Source organism: Salmo trutta, chromosome 18 (assembly GCF_901001165.1).
Source record: "Salmo trutta chromosome 18, fSalTru1.1, whole genome shotgun sequence".
Classification (NCBI taxonomy): Eukaryota; Metazoa; Chordata; class Actinopteri; order Salmoniformes; family Salmonidae; genus Salmo; species Salmo trutta.
In genome coordinates this window covers 21,268,868-21,292,789 of record NC_042974.1, presented here as the reverse complement: position 1 = coordinate 21,292,789, position 23,922 = coordinate 21,268,868, and positions in this window count along the sequence as shown.

Genomic DNA, 23,922 nt, shown 5'->3' with positions numbered 1-23,922 from the left:
TTCCAAGTTACAGTATTTCCTTTATAACACTTAATAACATCACAAAATAACATCCCATATGACATTATTATTCTTTAGATCACCACTGGCCATTCCCCACGTTCTCTGTTAAGAATATTTTTACAATCTTCACTTTAGAATATGTTAGAGTTTCAGCGGGAAAAGTTATCTGGAGACAAAGGAACATTCCTGTGTTCATTTGGAGAGGGATGTTCTCTGGATCGCCTTTCCTTTAATTTATGACAGGGTGTGAGCTGTTAACCCTATCGTAAACCCTGTCATGAGGTAACATACCGATTACAGCTCCCCACTAACTACCGGATCTCATCCTCTTTTCATGTTACTCTCCTCGGGCCGGTGGTTCCTGGTCCCCTGGCTGATGCCTTCCCCCTCGACACCCATGCGCCTCCCTTGGACATTGAGGGGAGTCCCGCCTATGCCGTCAGATCACTCATGGACTCCCGACGTTGTGTGGGTCGGCTCCAGTACCTGTTGGACTGGAAGGGGTGCGGTGCTGACTTCCGGGGGACGACATTCTAGATCCCAACATCATCCGAGAATTCCACCTTCGCCGTCCGGACCGACCTGCTCCCGGGGCCCTCCTCCTTGCACTCTATTGTATTCACCCCTCAGGTATTGGTTATGTTTCCTTGTCAGACGTTTCTCTTATTTTACATCGTTCTATGTTCGTTAATATTAAACTCACTAACTGCACCTGCTTCCTGACTCCCTGCGTCGACGTTACAGTAACAGAGATATGGCATGGCTGGCCCTTTTGAATTATGGCGTGTGGGGCTGTCTGTGGTGCCGTCTCTAGATTATGGAGTGTGTTACCATTTTAATAACGGTATGTTTTGCCGTACGTTTGCTGTCAGTCAAACTGTGCAAAAGTGGAACTGAAACTAACCTGGATAGTTAAGCTTAGGCATTAATTCAGAGATTTTGGTCAAATGTAGGCATTAGGGTTAACATTAGGAAATAATTCAGAGTGGTTAGGGTTAATGTTTGGGATAGGGTTAAAACAGAAAAAAATACAAATACAAAACGAGTGCCTAGCACTGGGATTGTACTCACTATCCTTTGAGCCGTAGCTCGCAGTTAAAGCCCATCCTTAACCCCATCCCCAACGCCCTAGCTCGTTGCGAGCCTACTAGATGGCAATGGGCGCTCACGTTGCCCCTAGTGGATGGTATGACATTGCCATGGAAATATAATGCCAGTCCATGCCATGATTTCACCATTTCAAATATGTCTAAAGACACCATAATCCACTAGACTGGCCTGTTATTTTCACCATCATCAACAGTGTCATAAAGATGGAATAAGCATAATGGTCATAATATCATATCACAATACTATAGCCTGGAGCCCTGAATCCCTGCATGGCCTCCTTGTAATGCTTCTGTTAATGGGTCTCACCTAAGATTGTATCGTAAAACACATACGCACACACACTCTGATGGCATCATCTATCCTTTCCTCTCCATCAACTGCCCCTTCGGTCCCCTAACGACTGCAGACCGTCCAGGCATGACAGATACCCCTGACACTAACTACAGACAGAGTTTAGCCTAATCACCTCACAGATATCATCTGAGGAGGGGTGAGGGGAAGGGTCAGGGAGGGGAGCTGATTCTTTAGACAGAGTTTAATCACCAAGCAGCTCTCTTATCTAAGGGATGAGGGGAGGAGAATGCAGTCATCAGAGCAGTCATTCCTAAAAACAATTATACATTATAGACAGAAGAGGGGTAAGAAGGGAGGAGAGGTAGGGGTGAAAAGGGTGATGAGGGTGGAGGGAAGGGTGAGAAAAGGCTGTAATGGACCCTTGTCCTCCCCTGTCAAACTGTAACGTCTCATTTCTGAATTACACTGAAGAATATCAATGGGACGAGAGACAGGGACACACACACATTCACTTTTTCTCCCCCCCACACACAAAGGCATGCACACACACACACATAGACACACACACACACACCACAGGAGGACTTGATTTTTCAATAATAACATCAATGTTCAAACCCAGTGAGTTGCCAGTGGGTATGACTGACATAATGTGACATTATGATAAATGTAGCTGAGCCTGTCCAAACTGGGAACAATCACTGAAAGTTCACGAGATACATATTCCGGCAAATAATACATAACATAAATATACAACTTAGATGCACCGCTCTTTAAAACAACCTACCTTTGCCTATAAGGTTGTGAAGTACGATTGTTGATTGTAGAACGCTTTCTAAACGAAGAATAGTTTTCCAAAATGTCCAAAATAAGCATTGCAAGTAACTGCATCAGCCAGGTATGAGACACATCCTCAAATTTCACTTCCTGGATTCACAGCGTCATTTATAATCATTAAACTCTTGAATTACTTTCTACTAAGTATACATCCTAAAAATGCATAAAGTGTTCCCTTAACGTTTCCTATTATGTGAGAAAGAGACTGGGTGTCAATGAGGTTCATGTTCCAGAGATACTGTAGGCATAATTCTGTGGCGGTTGGTGCCGTTTAAGATGAGGGAGGACGATTCTTTTTTTTTTACGAGCATGGCCTTATTTCTATTACAGATATTGGATGACTGTTATTCAAAATCCATTCACCCAGCTCAATGTAACATCGATAGGTTTAGGCTACTTTCTACTTGATACTTGAATTTTCCCTATACCTATCGTAAGATTGCTACAACCTAGCCTATGAATGAAAGTTTACAGCGTAGGTGCACAGGTCGAGAGAAATTTGAGTAATCAAGGTGACAGACGTTGCTCCATTCAATACCGCCTTGCACAATCTTCCCTGCATCTAGCTGATCTAGGGTGTAATCATTGGTCCAACATTTGCAAACAAGAGTTTCTATTGGACAAATTCAGGTACGTTTATCCATGTTTCGTTCTGTTTGTTTCCGTTTAAGAAATGTTTTTCAACAGAATGAGTACACCCCTGATCACACGCAAACGGAGTTCACTTTCATAGCAGCCAGATCATTGTACAAATCCTTCTCGCAACTACGCGCTCTCCTCCTCTCACTTTTTCCCGTTGCATGTGGACTTCAGTGCACAACACACCAGCTGTCTGTGACCAGGTGAAAAAACCTTCCAAGCAAACCTTATAACCGCTAAACGTTACACACACATATTGTCACCATATTAGCTAATGTCAAGTCAACATCAACATAGCTACTAGAACTAACGCATTGGTAAACCCGCTACAATCATGCAGTACAGTGTACAGATAGCAAGAAGTTTAACAGTTACACCGGCAGGCCCCGGTGGCAATAAATTAATAAAACAAAAAGCTTACCTTGACTTGGAAGAGTTCCAGTGTTGGATAGTCATATCCAGCTAGGTAACATAGCATCCCTCTCTGTTTGAGCTGGGTGTTTGAGTAGTAAAAGTGAAAAAACGAAACAAAATATACAGTAGTTATCTCTCTCTTGCTTCTCCTTCATTTTTGAAGAAATGAATTTATTAAAAACTGTTCAAATAGTTTCTTTCCCTCTCTGAGTCAACTACTCACCATATTTTATAGACCGCAGTGCTAGTTAGCTGTAGTTTATGCTTTCAGTACTAGATTCATTCTCTGATATTTTGATTGGGTGGACAGCATGTCAGTTCATGTAGCAAGAGCTCTGATAGGTTGAAGGATGTCCTCCGGAAGTTTTCATAATTACTGTGTAAGTCTATGGAAGGGGGTGAGAACCAAGAGCCTCCTAGGTTTTGTATTGAAGTCAAAGTACCAAGAGGAGGACGGAAGCTAGCTGTCCTACGGCTACACCATGGTGCTACCCTAGTGCTGTTGAGGCTATTGTAGACCTTCATTGCAAAACAGTGTGTTTTAATCAATTATTTGGTGACATGTGAATATATTTAGTATAGTTTTATCTCAAAAGGATCACTTTTTTAATGTTTCACTATTTTTATTTTTAATAAATTCACTGAGGAGGATGGTCCTCCCCTTCCACCTCTGAGGAGCCTCCACTGGTATAATTACACTTCTGATACTTACAGGGCAGCTGAGGTGTTTATTAACCACTGTATAATGTGACAATGTGTAATGTAGAATGGGAGACTTCTACTCTGGGATTCTCAGTGAGTGTGGTTACATGCACACAATAATGCGATTATTGTGGATAGTCCGATTAATATAATAGTTTGATTAAAACGTTTACATGCTTTGCAAGAAAATTGATTCCCCTAAAAATCCTGTTTACATGGACACATCTGAAATCAGGCTACCTGATGGCATTGAAAAATTCCCAAAATCGTCAATCAAAATAAATATTCTACCACAGCGAACATGTTACTTTTGGGGAGCATATTTGAATCGGAGTTCGGACATATACAGTTTGTATGTGAAAACCACTTCTAAGACGCATACATTCAGTGTTCCGAACACCCTTCACTCCTGCTAAAGTGGGAGGCTCGCTCGGCTGGTGCTGGCACATACACAGATCAAATACACCACTGGAACAGCAGTTAAGGTGTTTACCTATTCATTCAAAAGATTGCTCAGAAACCCAGATGTTTTACTCAATGTATGCTTACTTCAATTTTTACCTTATGCCGATTAAGATAAGCAGAGTAAGGTGTTTACATAGCTATTACATAATCTGCCTACTGCCATAATCAGTTTAATATCAAATTATTAGTGTGCAACTAAACATACTCAATGTCTTCATGTTATCTTGATAACACTGTGATAGTGGACCTTATCACGGCTCTGGGCTGAAGTTGACCCAGGCACATATCTAGGATCAGCTTCCCTTCCCACAATCCTAACCTCAACCATTAATGGGGAAAATGCAAAACTGACCCATGACCAGTGTCTAGGAGAAACTTCACCCTACACCTTATTGACATAATGGCCATGAGCGTTCAAAATCACAACTAAGGAGGTAGCAAGCTATATTGAAGTCAATGGAAAATTGTGAAAACTTGAATTCAGGAAGCCAGCGTATTGGGGATGTATGTGAAACCACAATAAGCTGCTCATTTTAATACACCAAAGGCTACGTCTTATTCTCTTACCAAACTTAAAGATGCAGTATACAGAAATTGCTCCGCCATTTCCTGGTTGATAGCATTCTAATAGTTTGGCTAATTTCAGTTTATGTGAGAAAACAGGTAAGTATAGTGTCATTGTACCATTTAAAAAGCTGTGAAATATACACTACATGATCAAAAGTATGCAAACACCTACAAGTCAAAGATCTCATTCCAAAATCATGGGCATTAATATGAAGTTGGTCCCCCCTTTTCTGATATAACAGCCTCCACTCTTCTGGGAAGGCTTTCCACTAGATGTTGGAACATTGCTGCGGGGACTTGCTTCCATTCAGCCACAAGAGCATTAGTGAGGTCGGGCACTGATGCTGGGCGATTAGGCCTGGCTCGTAGTCGGAGTTCCAAATCATTCCAATGGTGTTTGATGGGGTTGAGGTCAGGGCTCTGTGCAGGCCAGTCAAGTTCTTCCATACCGATCTCGACAAACCATTTCTGTCTGGACCTCGCTTTGTGCACATTGACATGTTGAAACAGGAAAGGGCCTTACCCAAACTTTTGCCACAAAGTTGGAAGCACAGAATCGTCTAGAATGTAATTGTATGCTGTAGCATTAAGATGTCCCTTCACTGTAACTAAGGGGCATAGCCAAAAGCATGAAAAACAGCCCTAGACCATTATTCCTCCTCCACCAAACTTTACAGTTGGCACTACTCATTCGGGCAGGTAGCGTTTTCCTGGCATATGCTAAACCCAGATTCGTCCATCAGACTGCCAGATGGTGAACCATGATTCAACACTCCAGAGAATGCATTTCTATTGCTCCAGAGTCCAATGGTGGCGAGCTTACGCCACTCCAGCCGACAATTGACATTGCGCATGCCAAGGAAACCCATTTCATGAAGCTCCCGACAAACAGTTATTGTGCTGGCATTGCTCCCAGAGGCAGTTTGGAACTCGGTAATGAGTGTTGCAACTGAGGACAGATGATTTTTATGTGCTATGCGCTTGCGCACTTGGCGGTCCCGTTCTGTGATTTGTGCGGCCTACCACTTCGCGGCTGAGTCGTTGTTGCTCCTAGATGTTTCGACTTCACAGTAACAGCACTTACAGTTAACGAACTGACTTGTAATGGTGGCATCCTATGACGGTGCCACGTTGAAAGCCACTAAGCTCTTCAGTAAGGCCATTCTACAGCCAGTTTGTCTTTGAAGATTGCATGGCTGTGTGCAATTTTATACACCCATCAGCAAAGAGTGTGGCTGAAATAGCCAAATCCACTAATTTGAAGGGGTGTCCATTCTTTTGTATATATAGTGCATTTTCCATAACCAAAAATATATTATTTTCACCTGTTTAAAGCTGGTGTACAAAACCAAAAGTAAAAGATGCAAATATGAAACTTAAGAACAGGAAGCATAGAAATAGCATACATGGAAGAGATCTACAGCTTCTTAAACTTGCTTTCAATGATAATGATAGATCTATAACACACATTTCATTGTGTGTTATATTCGGTTGGGTCGCCCAAAAAGTTACATATTGCAGCTGTAATAAGACAATTCACAATCACATATTTAATCAGTCCGTCATCATCTCAGCTCACTGTGCACACGCACACACAAACAGTGTTTTTTTTATGTCCATTGCGAATGATAGTTCCTCAGAATTTGAATAAATCTTTCCAACACGCACAAACACACCAGGCAGAAGGAAATTACAATCACGAGAGATCATTCAAAAACATGGCTCTTCAATTAAGAAAATGTGTCTACTGTCAGAAACAACTACTCCTCTATACCACACCTTTCTTTCCTCTCAACCACCCTCTCTACCTCTCTCCAGTCTCTACCTCTTTCCCCTTTTCACCCCATCTCACAAATCTCTCTACTGTACCCCACTCTCTCTCTCTCTCTCAGTAAATCATTGTATGTATGATGGCATGTTGATGTTAAGGCCTTTGGTTGCTGCTCTACTCCAAGTCTGGGCCGATTGCTTTGCTGTCTTGTCAGCCGCCTCACCAATCAATCAAGCTTCGCTGTGTGTGTGTCTGTGTATCACTAGTGTTTGTGTGTTTATTTGTGCGTCAGTGTGTTTGGAGACTCCATTAAAGCTGATCATATTCCAGCGCAGTGAACCTGGTGCCTTGGGATACCAACTCTTGGAACGGTGGAACATGATGTATGTAATCCATTTAACAGACCCTGGGGTTTTGGAAAAATAGGTTTCCCAGTGCCATTCCCAGAACCCAGAGCGCCGGAGCGCTGTGCCGTGCTGTTGGCTGTACACATGATTAAAGTAAAAGGATTTACAAGCTGACAAATAATTTCCCTGGGGTTTTCTTGTTTCGTTTGCCTGTTAAAAGTATTGATTTGTTTTTAGGGTTTGACTGACTGTGTTGTAGTAGAGATGGGAGTACTTTAGTAGCACAGTCAAGTCAAGATTCACACATTCTAGGCAGGTCTGTGCAGATTACATTTCCTTGAAAAGGCCCTGGAAAAGTGTTTAACTTGTCAAGAGCCATGTCAATATCATATAACGATCTAGCCATTTTATACTGTGTCTCAAAGAATCCTGGTATTGTTGTTTGAAGCTCTATAATTTGTATTATGTTGCAGGATGGATGTGTAGCATTTTATCATACCTTCACATCACACAGCTAAAGTACAAAGAAAACTGCACCTTGGTTATCAGATCATGGAGCACATTACAAGCATATCATATGTGCTTATTGCGAGTCTTGATCATGTGCTTGAAGTAAAGTGTTACCAAGTTTTATGTTCCTCTTAACTTCTTACCATGGCTTTTGCTGACCCCAGCATTGAAAGGGGATGAGCAGGGTGTGTGCAGTGTGTGTGTGCAGTGTGTATGTGTGTGTGGTAACGAGCTGTCAGTCAGGACATACAGTATCTCCTATGGCAACCTGGCCTGAGGCTGACAATGGTGATTGAAGCCATTTTGGAAAAGATACACACACTGTTCTGCCCCCTGGCAGTACCAGCAAGGCAGACAGAAACACAGACAGAGATAGGAATGGTTGGTTGTGACAAAATTACAGTTGGTTTGCAGTTAGTTTTGAAACTTTAACTTCTCAACATTTGGGTTGCTTATTTTGAGGGTCACAATCGCAGGGTGTAAAATCCACAAACTATTATCACTGAAATGGAGGTGGTTGCTTTCAGCGTTCTGCAACAGAACAGCAAGTGTTAATACATTTGTTACATTATGAGATTGTTGTGAGGATTCTAAGAACTGCATGAAACAGCTGATTCAACATTCCTTTAGCAGCAGCAAGTGTTCTCATATTTCCCACTGACACTTCTGCTCATTGATGAAACGAGTGTGTGAATTGTATATGCGTCAGTGTGTGTAAATTCTGTGTGTACTATCTGGGTCACATTAATCTTTGACTGTCTCAGTTGTTTTAGTTTGGTGTTTGTGTAAGGATGACGGTCATCATTATACTGTTTTCGGTAAAATGGGACTCAGGGTGATTTTTCCTTATGTTAAACTGGAACCTCGTTTAGAGTCCACCTTTTCAACTAAATTTAACCTATGTAGAATGCAAACCACAATCATTCATTATACAGTATCACTGAGCTATTAAGGGTGAATGACCAGTGCGGCTTGGACCAGCAACCCTGCAGTTATTAAAGGGCAAGCTCACAACAACCTTGACATGATATGTTTGAGTGGGCTATGAACTACTTGGGGGGAAAAGTTTATTTATTCTGTTTATAGTGACAAATGACTGAAAGACTGACAGTTTGACTAGGACCTGTCCACTTTAGTGTGTGTTTGTGTGTGTTTTGTTCAGATATTGACTAGAGCTGTTCTCCTGTCTAAACTAACTGACTGATTGACTACCAGTCCACCCACATTGTTTCCCTGTGGCACTATCTTTCAGCTTTCAACAGAACGTGTGTGTGTAGGTAGGGCTGTGGCGCTCATGAAATGTTGTCAGCTGGTTAGTGTCATGCAAATGTATGCCTGTCTCATGGTAATTGGCCGTTAATTAACATAAACATGTTTAGCATCTCCAGGCCTCCACACATACAAGCCGCTGATGCATGCCTTTGGAACGGCAACATTCTAAAAAGTCTATTAAATCCATGTAATATAGCCTACACCTTCACAATAAATCCATTATTTATTTTAGGCAGGTTTAAAGAAACATGATATGAAGATGAAGAACTGAAAATGTGACTCGTTTCAGGAAACTAGGTGTAGGTCGCACGTCACTAGTTCACAGGAGCAGCATTTAAACAAACATTTGGCAGAAATGCCTTCTCGAACATGTAGACTTTCATGTGCTTTAATAACATACGTGTATTCCATCCATAAATACAAATAAAATTGTTAAATTACGAGCCTAGTTGGTTTAGCTATAGAAAAAAAGACGAACCTTCCCACTAGCCATGATTGGCTGAGATAATGTATGGGCTGGACATGCCGGGAGATGAGTTTGGATTGGTCTGCCATGTACCACGCTTCTGTCTATAAAGTGAGCTGTTCAGTATGTGTTGACAGTACTTTCTACTGCACCGTTTTTGAAATATATAACGTTAGCCATCGAGAACTATGAAAGTTTTGCTACTTTTCTCAACAACATTTATGCCCTGAATTTAGCAGGCGCAATCGACAGATCAGTAGGAAAAAGTGATGGGCTACTTTTTGCACACGCCACGGTCAGTGTGAACCGGAGTGACTTGACACAAAGCTGGCCCAACAAGATGTAGCTACAAACAAAACTGAGTTAAATGGCTCCAGTCTGCCATGAAGCATTCATCTATGTGTACGGGTAAGAGTCTAGCTACATTTTACAGATATAAGTTTAAAATTTTTATTGCAAGTTATAGCATACTGTTTGTTAGCTAGCAAACGTTAGCTTGCTGGCACGTTAGCTAACATTACATGTATGATCTGTGTAGTAATATTATTCTAATCAGAAATCCATTTGCATTGCTAGTTATAGCCTAATTGTCACGTCCTGACCAGCAGATGGAGCTATTGTTTTAGTTTTGGGGTCAGGACGTGGCAGTTTTGTGTATGGGAATGTTTGTATTGTTGATTGGGACTTCCAATTGAAGGAAGGTGTGTTGAGTTGCCTTTGATTGGAAGTCCTATATAGGTGTGTGTGTTTTTCTTTGGGGTTGTGGGTGGTTGTTTTGCACTGCGTTTGTTAGCCTGCAAACTGTTGCTGTCGTGTTCTTGTCATTGTGGTTGCACCTGACAGGACTGTGTTGGCTGTCAGTTTTGTTGTTTTTGTGAATTGCATAGTGTTCGTTGAATTAAATATGACGAACCCTAACTCCGCCGCATTTTGGTCCACTTCCTCCTTAGACAGCCGTTACACTAATGTTAGCTAGTTAACATTGAACCTAGTTTGTTAGCTTACCTGCAGATTCCTCTCCTACCATTCCCTCTGTCGGAACATAATGGCACCGCCTCCGGTGCCATTATGTTCCGACAGAGGAGCTGGCTGCCATTTCCGACAGAGGAGCTGGCTGCCATTTTACTGGCTCCTAATCAACTGTGCTATTTTGTTCATTTTTCTGCATTGTTTGTAACTAATTTTGTACATAATGTTGCTGCTTCCGTCTCTTATGACCGAAAAGAGCTTCGGGACATCATACCAGCGATTACTCACCTCGAACTGGACTACGATTTTTTCTTTAATGAGTCCGACGTGAAGGATATACTGCTTTGTCAAGGCAAGGCCCAAATCCCATTATCAGCGTGAAGAAAAGACGGAGGAAAAGGGGGAGGAGGACGGGGTGCCTTGTAAGAATTCGCCGACGAATAGGTAAACCACCACTTCCCTCTGCCTAATTTTCCAATGTGCAATCATTCATAAAACAACCTGGACAATCTACGATTAAGACTATCCTACCAACAGGACATAAACAACTGTAATATCTTGTTTTTCACCGAGAAGTGGCTGAACGATGACACGGATCATATAGAGCTGGCTGGCATCTCTGTGTATCGGCAGGACAGAGCAGCTATGTCTGGTAAGACGAGGGGCGGGGGTGTGTGTCAATAACTGCTGGTGCGCGATGTCTAATATTAAAGAAGTCTCGAGGTATTGCTCGCCTGAGCTAGAACACCTCATGATAAGCTGTAGACCACACTATCTACCATGAGAGTTCTCATCTATATTATTCATAGCCATTTATATACCACCAGAAACCGATGCTGGCACTAAGAGCGCACTCAACGAGATTTATAAGGCCATAAGCAACATCCGCACAGAGCTAAAGGCTAGAGCTGCCGCTTTCAAGGAGTGGGACACTAATCAGAACGCTTTTAAGAAATCCCGCTATGCCTTCAGACGAACCATCAAACAGGCAAAGCGTCAATACAGGACTAAGACTGAATCCTACACCACCGGCTCTGACGCTCGTCGGATGTGGCAGGGCTTGCAAACTATTACGGACTACAAAGGGAAACCTGCCCGCGAGCTGCCCATTGACGCAAGCCTACCAGACAAGCTAAATGCCTTTTATGCTTGCTTCGAGGCAAGCAACACTAAAGCATGCATGAGAGCACCAGCTGTTCCTGAAGACTGTGTGATCACACTCTCTGTAGCCGATGTGAGCAAGACCTTTAAACAGATCAACATTCACAAGGCTGCAGGGCCAGATGGATTACCAGGACATGTACTAAAAGCATGGGTGGACCAACTGGCAAGTGTCTTCACTGACATTTTCAACCTCTCCCATATTGAGTCTGTAAAACCTACATGTTTCAAACAGACCACCATAGTCCCTGTGCCCAAGAAAGCGAAGGTAAGCTGCCTAAATTATTACCACCCCATAGCACCCACGTCGGTAGCCATGAAGTGCTTAGAAAGGATGGTCATGGCTCACAACAACATCATCATGCTGGAAACCCTAGACCCACTCCAATTTGCATACCACCCCAACAGATCCACAGATGACGCAATCTCAATTGCACTACACACTGCCTTTTCCCACTTGGACAATAGGAACACCTATGTGAGAATGCTGTTCATTGACTACAGCTCAGCGTTCAACACCATAATACCCACAAAGCTCATCCCTAAGCTAAGGACCCTGGGACTGAACACCTCCCTCTGCAACTGGATCCTGGACTTCCTGACGAGCTGCCCACAGGTACTAAGGGTAGGCAACAACACATCTGCCACGCAAATCCTCAACACTGGGGCCCCTCAGGGGTTCTTGCTTAGTCCTCTCCTGTACTCCTGAACAGGCCCCCATTAACATCGACATGGCTGAAGTGAGCCGGGTTGAGAATTTCAAGTTCCTTGGTGTCCACATCACCCACGAACTATCATGGTCCAAACACAGCACAAAAACAGTTGTGAAGAGGGCACGACAACCCCTTTTCCCCTTCACGAGACTGAAAAGATTTGGCATGGGTCGCCAGATCCTCAAAAAGTTCAACAACTGCACCATAGAGAGCATCCTGACCAGTTGCATCACCGCCTGATATGGCAACTGCTCGGCATCTGACCGTAAGGCCGTAAGGGTAGTGCGTACGGCCCAGTACATCACTGGTGCCGAGCTTCCTGACATCCAGGCCCAATATACTAGGCGGTGTCAGAGGAAGTTGTCAAAAATTGTCAAAGACACCAGTCACCCAAGTCATAGACTTTTCTCTCTGCTACCGCACGACAAGCTGTAACGGAGTAACAAGTCTAGGACCAAAAGGCTTTACCGTCAAGCCATAAGACTGCTGAACAATTAATCAAATGGCCACCTATATGCTAGATTTAGAGTTATTTGGGAAACCTTAGAAATCAAACATACAGTACCAGTCAAAAGTTTGGACAAACCTACTCATTCATTGGTTTTTCTTTATTTTTACTATTTGCTACATTGCAGAATAATAGCGAAGACATCAACACTATGAAATTACACATATGGTAACCAGAAAAAGTGTTAAACAAATCAAAATATATTTCATAATTGAGAATCTTCAAAGTAGCCACACTTTGCCTTGATGACAGCTTTGCACACCCTTGGCATTCTCTCAACCAGCTTCACCTGGAATGCTTTTCCAACAGTCTTGAAGGAGTTCCCACACATATTGAGCACTTCTTGGCTACTTTTCCTTTACTCTGCGGTCCAACTCATCCAAAACCATCTCAATTGGGTTGAGGTCAGGTGATTGTGGAGGCCAGGTCATCTGATGCAGCACTCCATCACTCTCCTTCTTGGTTAAATAGCCCTCTCACAGCCTGGAGGTATGTTGGGTCATTATCTTGTTGAAAAACAAATGATAGTCCCACTAAGCGCAAACCAGATGGGATGGTGTATTGCTTCAGAATGCTGTTGTAGCCATGCTTGTTAAGTGTGCCTTGAATTCTTAATAAATCACTGACAGTGTCACCAGCAAAGCACTCCCACACCATCACACCTCCTCCTCCATGCTTCACAGTGGGAACCACACATCCGTTCAACCAACTCGGATCATCCGTTCACCGGAGATCATCCGTTCACCTACTCTGCCTCTCACAAAGACGGTTGGAACCAAAAATCTCAAATTTGGACTCATCAGACCAAAGGACAGATTTCCACCAGTCTAATGTCCATTGCTCGTGTTTCTTGGCCCAAGCAAGTCTCTTCTTATTATTGGTGTCCTTTAGTAGTGGTTTCTTCGCAGCAATTTGACCATGAAGGCCTGATTCACGCAGTCTCCTCTGAACAGTTGATGCTGAGATGTGTCTGTTACTTTTCTTGTCTGTTAGCATTTATTTGGGCTGCAATCTGCGGTGCAGTTAACTCTAATGAACTTATCCTCTGCAGCAGAGTTTTGTGATTATGCTGCGGGATTTAGAGGTAATTTGTGGTTTAGTACGGTACCCTGCGTCACTACTTCATTGCTCCAGACCCGCGCACGCGGGAGTTAGAGCAATGATTATGCTTTTGGGTCCCAAGGTGCTTCTGTGTCTCCAACTGACAATGAATGGGCAACATAAAGCTAAATAGAAACTGATAAATTGTACACGACTTCAGTATTAATTACTAAAACTGTTCTTACACTAAGGTTTTTTTCTAAGAGAAACTTAGACTACAATTAGGATGTGGAAATGTTAGGATTATTTTGTTCTTACTGTAGTACTGTAGTCTACTCCCGACCGGTCATGTTGTACAGCCCCTGAGTGGTGCAGCAGACTAAGACACTGCATCGCAGTGCCAGCTGTGTTGAAACAGATGCTAGTTCAATACGCGTGCCGGCCTCGACTGGGAGACCCATGAGATGACTGTAGGTTTTTGGTTTCCCTCCCTCTCAAAACATAAATAAATAATTCTAAATAACAAACTGGCTTTATTTACAAATTAGTAACAATGTCTTACCCCATGTTCAAGAATGTCCTTTTTCTCACTCAAATCATCTCCAAAATATTGTTATTTTTTAAACAAAGCTATTATTATTATTATTATTATTATTAATTTGGAATTATATAAAAGTCCCTTGGATATTCTCACAGATATATTATTAACTCTGTTATTAGCTGGACAATATATATTGGTCATATTGGTCATGGCACCCGAGTTGCGAACAATGGGATTGCCTTGCAGTTCTCCAGCTCTATCCACTGTCCAACGGTGGGCGTGCGAGGTTCAAGGCACGAGGGCAGGGGGCATGGGATGGGCCGCAGAGCCGCGCACAGAAGACATACCTAGCCCATGGGGAAGGGAAGAGGAGGAGGGGGGGTGTACTCCCACCCCGCCCCACTGGGTAGCACAGAGCAACACTTTAAGGGGAATTGCACTAATAATGGCGCTGACTAGGGAAACGTTCCCGCTGTTCTTAGTGTCAGTCTGTACATTCAAACTAAAACAATGTAACTAATAATGCTGTGAAAAATGCCCCTTAGATATACATTTGGAGGGCAGATATTATTAAATATCAAAGCATTACACCTCTCACTAAAGGTGTCAGTGTCACATCCTGACCATAGAAAGATGTTATTTTCTATGGTAGAGTAGGTCAGGGCGTGACAGGTTTTCTATTTCTATATTCAGGTTCTAGTTTTGTATTTCTATGTTGGGGTTTTGTTTGGGATGATCTCCAATTAGAGGCAGCTGGTCCTCATTGTCTCTAATTGGAGATCATACTTAACTAGAGTTTTTTTCCACCTGGGTTTGTGGGAGATTATCTTTGAGACAGTGTATATTTCACCTCTGTGTCACGGTTTGTTGTTTTTGTCATTCAGTTTATTTATGTATTGCATAGTTTCACAGTGTAAATAAACTGTGGAACGACACACACGCTGCACTTTGGTCCGCTTCTCCTTACGACAACCGTGACAGAATCTCCCACCAAAGAAGGTGGAAAAAAACAATGAGGACCAGCTGCCTCTAATTGGAGATCATCCCAAACAAAACTAGAACCTGAACATAGAAATAGAAAAAGAAAACCTGTCACGCCCTGACCTACTCTACCATAGAAAATAACATCTTTCTATGGTCAGGACGTGACAGTCAGTCAGAAGTTATACTTCAATCCGAAAAATGACATGAAAAGCACACATTTGTAAATCCTAAACTCTAAAACTAATTGGAAAGGTAGATACAGTTGAAGTCGGAAGTTTACATACACTTAGGTTGGAGTCATTAAAACTTGTTTTTCAACCACTCCACACATTTCTTGTTAACAAACTATAGTTTTGGCAAGTAGGTTAGGACATCTACTTTGTCCATGACACGTCATTTTTCCAACAATTGTTTACAGACAGATTATTTCACTGTATCACAATTCCAGTGGGTCAGAAGTTACACTAAGTTGACTGTGCCTTCAAACAGCTTGGAAAATTCCAGAAAATGATGTCATGGCTTTAGAAACCTCTGATAGGCTAATTGACATAATTTGAGTCAATTGGCGGTGTACCTGTGGATATATTTCAAGGCCTACCTTCAAACTCAGTGTCTCTTTGCTTGACATCATGGGTAAATCAAGAGAAATCAGCCAAGACCTCAGAAAAAAAATTGGAGACCTCCACAAGTCTGGTTCATCCTTGGGAGCAATTTTCAAACACCTGAAGGTACCATGTTCATCTGTACAAACAATGGTAAGCAAGTATAAACACCATGGGACCACGCAGCCGTCATACCGCTCACGAAGTAGACGCGTCCCCTAAAGATGAACGTACTTTGGTGCAAAAAAGTGCAAATCAAGCCCAGAACAACAGCAAAGGAAAAAGGGGGAGGCTTGCAAGCCGAAGAACACCATCCCAACCAAGAAGCATGGGGGTGGCGGCATCATGTATTGTTGGTGCCTTGCTGCAGGAGGGACTGGTGCACTTCACAAAATAGATGGCATCACGAGGAACAAAAATTATGTTGATATATTGAAGCAACATCTGTCTCTCCTAGGTGAGGTTATCTTCTTCTGTAGAGATTGAGAATTTCAGAGTTTCACCACTTCAAACGTATAGACTACCGTCCCAAGTTTTCTGGTTTGTTGAGTTTAAACCATTTCGTAACGTTCAGCTCACGCTGTACGTCAGGCTGGACCATGGCATCACATATTTTTGGTCTGTATGTTCATTCTTAGCGAGTTCTTTTAAGCACTCTGGCCAAAGGGGGCATTCCGTCATGCTGACAAAGACCAGTTTAAATGAAAAGCAATTATCTCATTTACAAGGCTAAAATCACATTGCTATCTTCACAAAAGTATTTTCATATTTAATAATATATTTTATACAACATTTAGATGTAAACTTGATACATATGATGCGTACACTTTCAGAGTTACAGTTACTTTGTCATACCGTCCTTAACCTATTCACTCGTGAGTTCCAAATATCTCTAATGGTTGCCCCAGCGTGAGATGTTTTATGCACGTGACGTCAAAATGCACTCACTGTTCCAAAATGTGATTAATACGCAACAAGACAGTAAACACGCGCTCCTGCTAATTATCCATAGGCTGTTTCTCAACTTGTCAATTTCAAATTATTTTCTAACAACAATTTGAATTGAGGGGTGTTCTGCCTCCTCATTCATTCACATAGAAGTAGCCATTTTCAGCATTGCGGACAATTTATGTTTGAGGCTTTACTGAGCCGGATAAATCTCTCTTCGAGGAGAGCCCACCGCACTTCACTCATGTTTACGCAGATCAAGTATGCATATATTTGCGCAGTCTTGCAAGATTTGGAACATTTTCTTGCTGGCGCTCGCTTTGCCATCCGTATTATTTTCCTTGCAAATAATAACTTTGGACATGTGTGTGTTCCTCTCAAAGTGACTTCCTTATTTTCTGTATATCTGTAATGATGTGCGCTGAGAGTCGGGAAGCAAGTTCAGGGACTGAGTGATTTAATCAATAAACGAAACAATAAACGCGAACAACGCACAGACATGAAACAAACAGAAACAATAATGCCTGGGGAAGGAACCAAAGGGAGTGACATATATAGGGAAGGTAATCAGGGAAGTGATGGAGTCCAGGTGAGTCTGACGATGTGCAGGTGCGCGTAACGATGGTGACAGGTGTGCACCATAATGAGCAGCCTGGTGACCTAGAGGCCGGAGAGGGAGCACACGTGACAGTAACCCCTCCCTGACGCGCGGCTCCAGCCGCAGGACGCCGACCAAAGGGACGATCCCGGGGATCAGGAGCGGACTGGTCACCCCTGCTGATGCGCTGGAACCTGTCACCGGCTGGGGAGCGGGAACCTGAAAGACCTGCTGAGGCAGGGGAGCATAGCGATCCGGCTGAGGCATGAGAGCCTGACGAGCCGGTGGAAGCAGGGGAGCCTGATGATCTCGTGAAGGCATGAAAGCCTGACGAGCCGGCTGTAGCAGGGGAGCCTGGCGATCCAGCTGAGGCATGAGAGCCTGACGAACTGGCGCAGGCAGGGGAGCTTGGCAATCTGTCTGAGGCATGAGAGCCTGTAGCGACTCCCGGACAGGAGGTCATTCCCACCGAAACAAAAAAACACTCCTGATGCTTCCCTTAGGTGAGGCGTCATTCTGTAATGATGTGCGCTGAGAGTCGGGAAGCAAGTTCAGGGAGTGAGTGATTTAATCAATAAACGAAACAAAACAAGAAACACGAACAAAGCACAGACATGAAACAGAAACAATGACGCCTGGGGAAGGAACCAAAGGGAGTGACATATATAGGGAAGGTAATCAGGGAAATTATGGAGTCCAGGTGAGTCTGATGATGCACAGGTGCGTGCCATAACGAGCAGCCTGGTGACCTGGAGGCCGGAGAGGGAGCACACGTGACAATATTGTGTTGTAATTTCAACTGTAGGCGCATACAGTATGTATGTATGTATGTATGGAGCATAACGTATTTACAGTTTTATTAACATGTTTTCAGGTACTGGTGACATAATGCATATATTGTAATGGACACCTATGATGTGTGTAAAATACGTTTTTGAAGGTTGTACTGATTATAATGAGCTAAGCTATTTGCCAGCTATGTGTGGCACCAATGCATTCTGGGTGTCACATAATCTGTCAGACCAAAGATGCCATAATGAGGTAAAGGAATGGTTCACTCATCTTTCGGGCAAACTTCCGGAAGTGAATGAAGGGCAGTGGATGATCGTAGACGATACACCCCCTTCAAAATGCATACTGTAAACAGACCACACTCATCTTGTCTCCTCTTATTATCTTTGGTAATAAGAACCATTAAATGCTGGTCTGACCATTCGGAATCCTCGCTTCAAAATAGTTTTTATCATGCGGTCTGGGATATGTTCCGGGCCAGCCTCAGAGAACATCATCGATCTAAACGCTGACTCGGCGAGAGAGATTATAAGGAAATGCATTGGAGATGTTGTACCCACCGTCTGGGCCAGCAAGGCTGCTGGCCCAGACGGCATCCCTAGCCAAGTCCCCAGAGCATGCGCAGACCAGCTGGCTGGTGTGTTTATGGACATATTCAATCAGTCTCTATCCCAGTCTGCTGTCCTCACTAGCTTCAAGATGGCCACCATTGTTCCTGTTCCCAAGAAGGCAAAGGTAACTGAACTAAATGACTACCGCCCCGTAGCACTCACTTCTGTCATCATGAAGTGCTTTGAGAGGCTAGTTAAGGATCCTATCACCTCCACCTTACCGGCCACCCTAGACGCACTTCGGTTTGCATACCGCCCCAACAGGTCCACAGATGATGCAATCGCCATCACACTGACCTATCCTATCTGGAAAAGGAATACCTATGTAAGAATGCTGTTCACTGGTGCCCTTCCATGCCGTCCCTAGGAGGGGTGCATCACTTGAGTGGGTTGAGTCACTGACATAATCTTCCTGTCTGGGTTGGCACCACTCTCAGGTTCGTGCCGTGGGGGAGAGCTTTATGGGCTATACTCAGCCTTGTCTCAAGGTAGTTAGTTGCTGGTTTGAAGATATCCCTCTAGTGGTGTGGGATTATATCCTGCCTGGTTGGCCCTGTCTGGGGTATTGACGGACAGGGCCACAGTGTCTCCCGACCCCTCCTGTGTCAGCCTCCAGTATTTATGCTGTAATTGTTTGTGTCAGGGGGCTAGGCTCAGTCTTTTATATCTGGAGTATTTCTCCTGTCTTATCCGGTGTCCTGTGTGAATTTAAGTATGCTCCCTTTAATTCTCTCTCTTCCTCCCCTCCCGGGGGACCTGAGCTCTGGGACCATGACTCAGGACTACCTGGCCTGATGACTCCTTGCTGTCCCCAGTCGTGCTGCTGCTCCAGTTTCAACTGTTCTGCCTGCGACTATGGAACTCTGACCTGTTCACCGGACGTGCTACCTTGTCCGTGACTTGCTGTTTTTCGACTCTCTCCACCCCACCTGCTGTCTCTAACTCTGAATGCTCGGTTATAAAAAGCCAAATGATATTTACTCCTGAGGTGCTGACCTGCACCCTCTACAACCACTGTGATATAATTTAACCCTTCTGGTCATCTATAAACATTTGAACATCTTGGCCATGTTCTGTTATAATCTCCACCCGGCACAGCCTGAAGAGGACTGGCCACCCCTCAGAGCCTGGTTCCTCTCTAGGTTTCTTCCTAGGTTCCTGCCTTTCTAGGGAGTTTTTCCTAGCCACCGTGCTCTACATCTGCATTGCATGCTGTTTGGGGTTTTAGGCTGGGTTTCTGTATAGCACTTTGTGACATCGGCAGATGTAAAAAGGGCTTCATAAATACATTTGATTGATTGATTTTAAGGGTGGGTGTGGGCTGCGGGGTTGAAGCTACAAACCAGCTGTATAGTGATAGCGCAAAAAACAAAACGTGCACCCCTTGTGCAGTTTGGGAAACCCTGTGATAGAGGGACAATAGAGCACTAAGTACCAGGCCATTAGCGACCTATCGGTCGTGAGTTAGTTGGGTACTACCAACGTATGTCCAGAGTGCATAAAAAGAGATTACCGTGACTCAATGGTCACATGGAATTTGACTGCGGTCATGACTCATGACTGCTGATGTGGGTCAGTTCGTGCATGAGTGTGTTTGTGTTGTGAGTGTGTGTGCGTTTTTGTGCCGGCCTGGCCAATAAGCGACATAAGAAGCCACAGGGCCCGCGGCCACTAGGGGACCCAACCAAATCTCGCTTAGGGCCCCCAAAGAGCTAGGGTAGGATTCAATAATATTCAAAACTATATTGAAGTTAGTAGGGAAAAAACTTTATGTAATGAACATTTATTAATTTGCCCAAGTTTATCATAATACATGAACATAATGCATCAGTGATTCGTATTTCCGGAAACTTTCTGAAGAGGCAACAGGAATTCCCCGTCTGTATATGCGCAGTGCGCGTGTCTACCACTTTGTGTAGCCGTTAGTGATGATGCTAATGAAAAATCTTCTATCTCTCCCAAAAACCTTCTCAATTAAATATTAAAGAGTGACTGCCTCAAAATAACAACTATTCCTTTTAAAAACAGCCTATGAGGCATAATTTATTCAAGCGCCAAAGATAATTCGTAAAAATCAAAATAACTTCACATATCTTCATTGTAAACGGCTTAAACACTGTTTCCCATGCTTGTTCAATGAACCATAAACAATTAATGAACATGCACCTGTGGAACGGTCGTTAAGACACTAACAGCTTACAGATGGTAGGCAATTAAGGTCACAGTTATAAAAACTTAGGACACTAAAGAGGCCTTTCTACTGGCTCTAAAAAACACCAAAAGAAAGATTCCCAGGGTCCCTGCTCATCTGCGTGAACATGCCTTAGGCATGCTGCAAGGAGGCATGAGGACTGCAGATGTGGCCAGGGCAATAAATTGCAATGTCCGTACTGTGAGACGCCTAAGACAGTGCTACAGGGAGACAGGACGGACAGCTGATCGTCCTCGCAGTAGCAGACCACGTAACATCTGCAGGATCGGTACATCCGAACATCACACCTGCGGGACAGGTACAGGATGGCAACAACAACTGCCCAAGTTACACCAGGAACGCACAATCCCTCCATCAGTGCTCAGACTGTTCTCAATAGGCTGAGAGAGTATGGACTGAGGGCTTGTAGGCCTGTCGTAAGGCAGGTCCTCACCAGACATCACCGGCAACAACGTCGCCTATGGGCACAAACCCACCGTCGCTGGACCAGACAGGACTGGTAAAAAGTGCTCTTCACTGACGAGTCGCGGTTTTGTCTCACCAGGAGTGATGGTCTGATTCGCGTTTATCGTCAAAGGAATGAGTGTTACACTGAGGCCTGAACTCCGGAGCGGGATCGATTTGGAGGGTCCGTCATGGTCTGGGGCGGTGTGTTACAGCATCATCGGACTGAGCTTGTTGTCATTGCAGGCAATCTCAACACAGTGCGTTACAGGGAAGACATCCTCCTCCCTCATGTGGTACCCTTCCTGCAGGCTCATCCTGACATGACCCTCCAGCATGACAATGCCACCAGCCATACTGCTCGTTCTGTGCGTGATTTCCTGCAAGACAGGAATGTCAGTGTTCTGCCATGGCCAGCGAAGACCCCGGACCTCAATCCCATTGAGCACGTCTGGGACCTGTTGGACCGGAAGGTGAGGGCTAGGGCCATTCCACGCAGAAATGTCTGGGAACTTGCAGGTGCCTTGGTGCAAGAGTGGGGTAACATCTCACAGCAAGAACTGGCAAATCTGGTGCAGTCCATGAGGAGGAGATGCACTGCAGTACTTAATGCAGCTGGTGGCCACACCAGATACTGACTGTTACTTTTGAGCCCCCTTTGTTCAGGGACACATTATTCCATTTCTGTTAGTCACATGTCTGTGGAACTTGTTCAGTTTACAGTATTCTCAGTTGTTGAATCTTGTTATGGTCATACAAATATTTACACATGTTAAGTTTGCTGAAAATAAACGCAATTGACAGTGAGAGGACATTTCTTTTTTTTGCTGAGTTTATATACACTACCATTAAAAAGTTTGGGTTCACTTAGAAATATCCTTGTTTTTGAAAGAAAAGCAATTTTTTTTGTCCATTATTAAAATAACATCAAATTGATCAGAAATACAGTGTAGACATTGTTAATGTTGTAAACGTGTTAATGTTGTTCAACAGTGAAGAGGAGACTCTGGGATGCTGGCCTTCTAGGCATAGTTGCAAAGAAAAAGCCATATCTCAGACTGGCCAATAAGAAGAAAAGATTCATATGGGCAAAAGATCACAGACACTGGACAGAGGAGCTCTGCCTAGAAGGCCAGCATCCCAGAGTCGCCTCTTCCCTGTTGACTTTGAGACTGGTGTTTTGCGGGTACTATTTAATGAAGCTGCCAGTTGAGGACTTGTGAGGTGTCTGTTTCTCAAACTTGACACTCTAATGTACTTGTCCTCTTACTCAGTTGCGCACCGGGGTCTCCCACTCCTCTTTCTATTCTGGTCAGTTTGCGCTGTTCTGTGAAGGGAGTAGTACACAGCGTTCTACGAGATCTTCAGTTTCTTGGCAATTTCTCGCATGGAATAGCCTTCATTTATCAGAACAAGAATAGACTGACGAGTTCCAGAAGAAAGGTTTCTGGCCATTTTCAGTTTATGTCTCAAATGTTGAATCTTATGTTCATACAAATATTTACACATGTTAAGTTTGCTGAAAATAAACGCAGTTGACAGTGAGAGGACGTTTCTTTTTTTGCTGAGTTTATATGTGTCAGATATCACCGATCTCTTACTGCCATTGGTAATAGAACAGTGACTGTGTGTTTCTTAACAGATGCATGAGATGCAGAGAGACCTGGCACTCAACACATTCACAATGAGGTGATTACTAATAATACAAATGTCCAGTAATAGCAACGCCCTTTTCATTACATGTGTCACTGATAGGCAGTTGAGGCAGACTTAACTTCTACAGATGGAATGAAGATGCTTTTGCCAGATGGCAGCCTCAGTCGTTTTATGGGGAGACCATAATTGCGTAGGTTTTAAATGACCTGTTCAAACTTCATCATAGTACCTGTTTGTGTATCAGATATTACCTATCCTAACTGCCATTGATAATAGATCATTAACTATCTGTGTATGGGTTCACAGAAACATGTATGGAGCCAGTACATGGAGACTTGCAAGATGATGTGATGAAGTCCAGACTGACAGACAGCTTGATACTGATGTCTCTGAATGGAGAGAGACCTGGCACTCTGCATATCTTTAAAAAAATTGCATCAATCAAGCACGGAGGGTCTTGCCTCCATGTGTTGTTTGTGCTATTCGACGCAAATATCCCTTGCCGACAGGAGTCTACGTGGGATTCAGAGGCAGATCTGATTGGCCTATAGTAATTACACTACGATGACTCAGCTTCTCAGCCAGACATTGCCTAAACAACCAATTTTGTTAAATCACTCCAATAAACCAGTACATTCTATTTTGTTACAATCACAGTAATAAGTGCCATTATTTGAACCAGTAACACCTGTTTTGTTACTATCTACTATTAGTGATTTATTACAGTATGCCACATGATAGTATT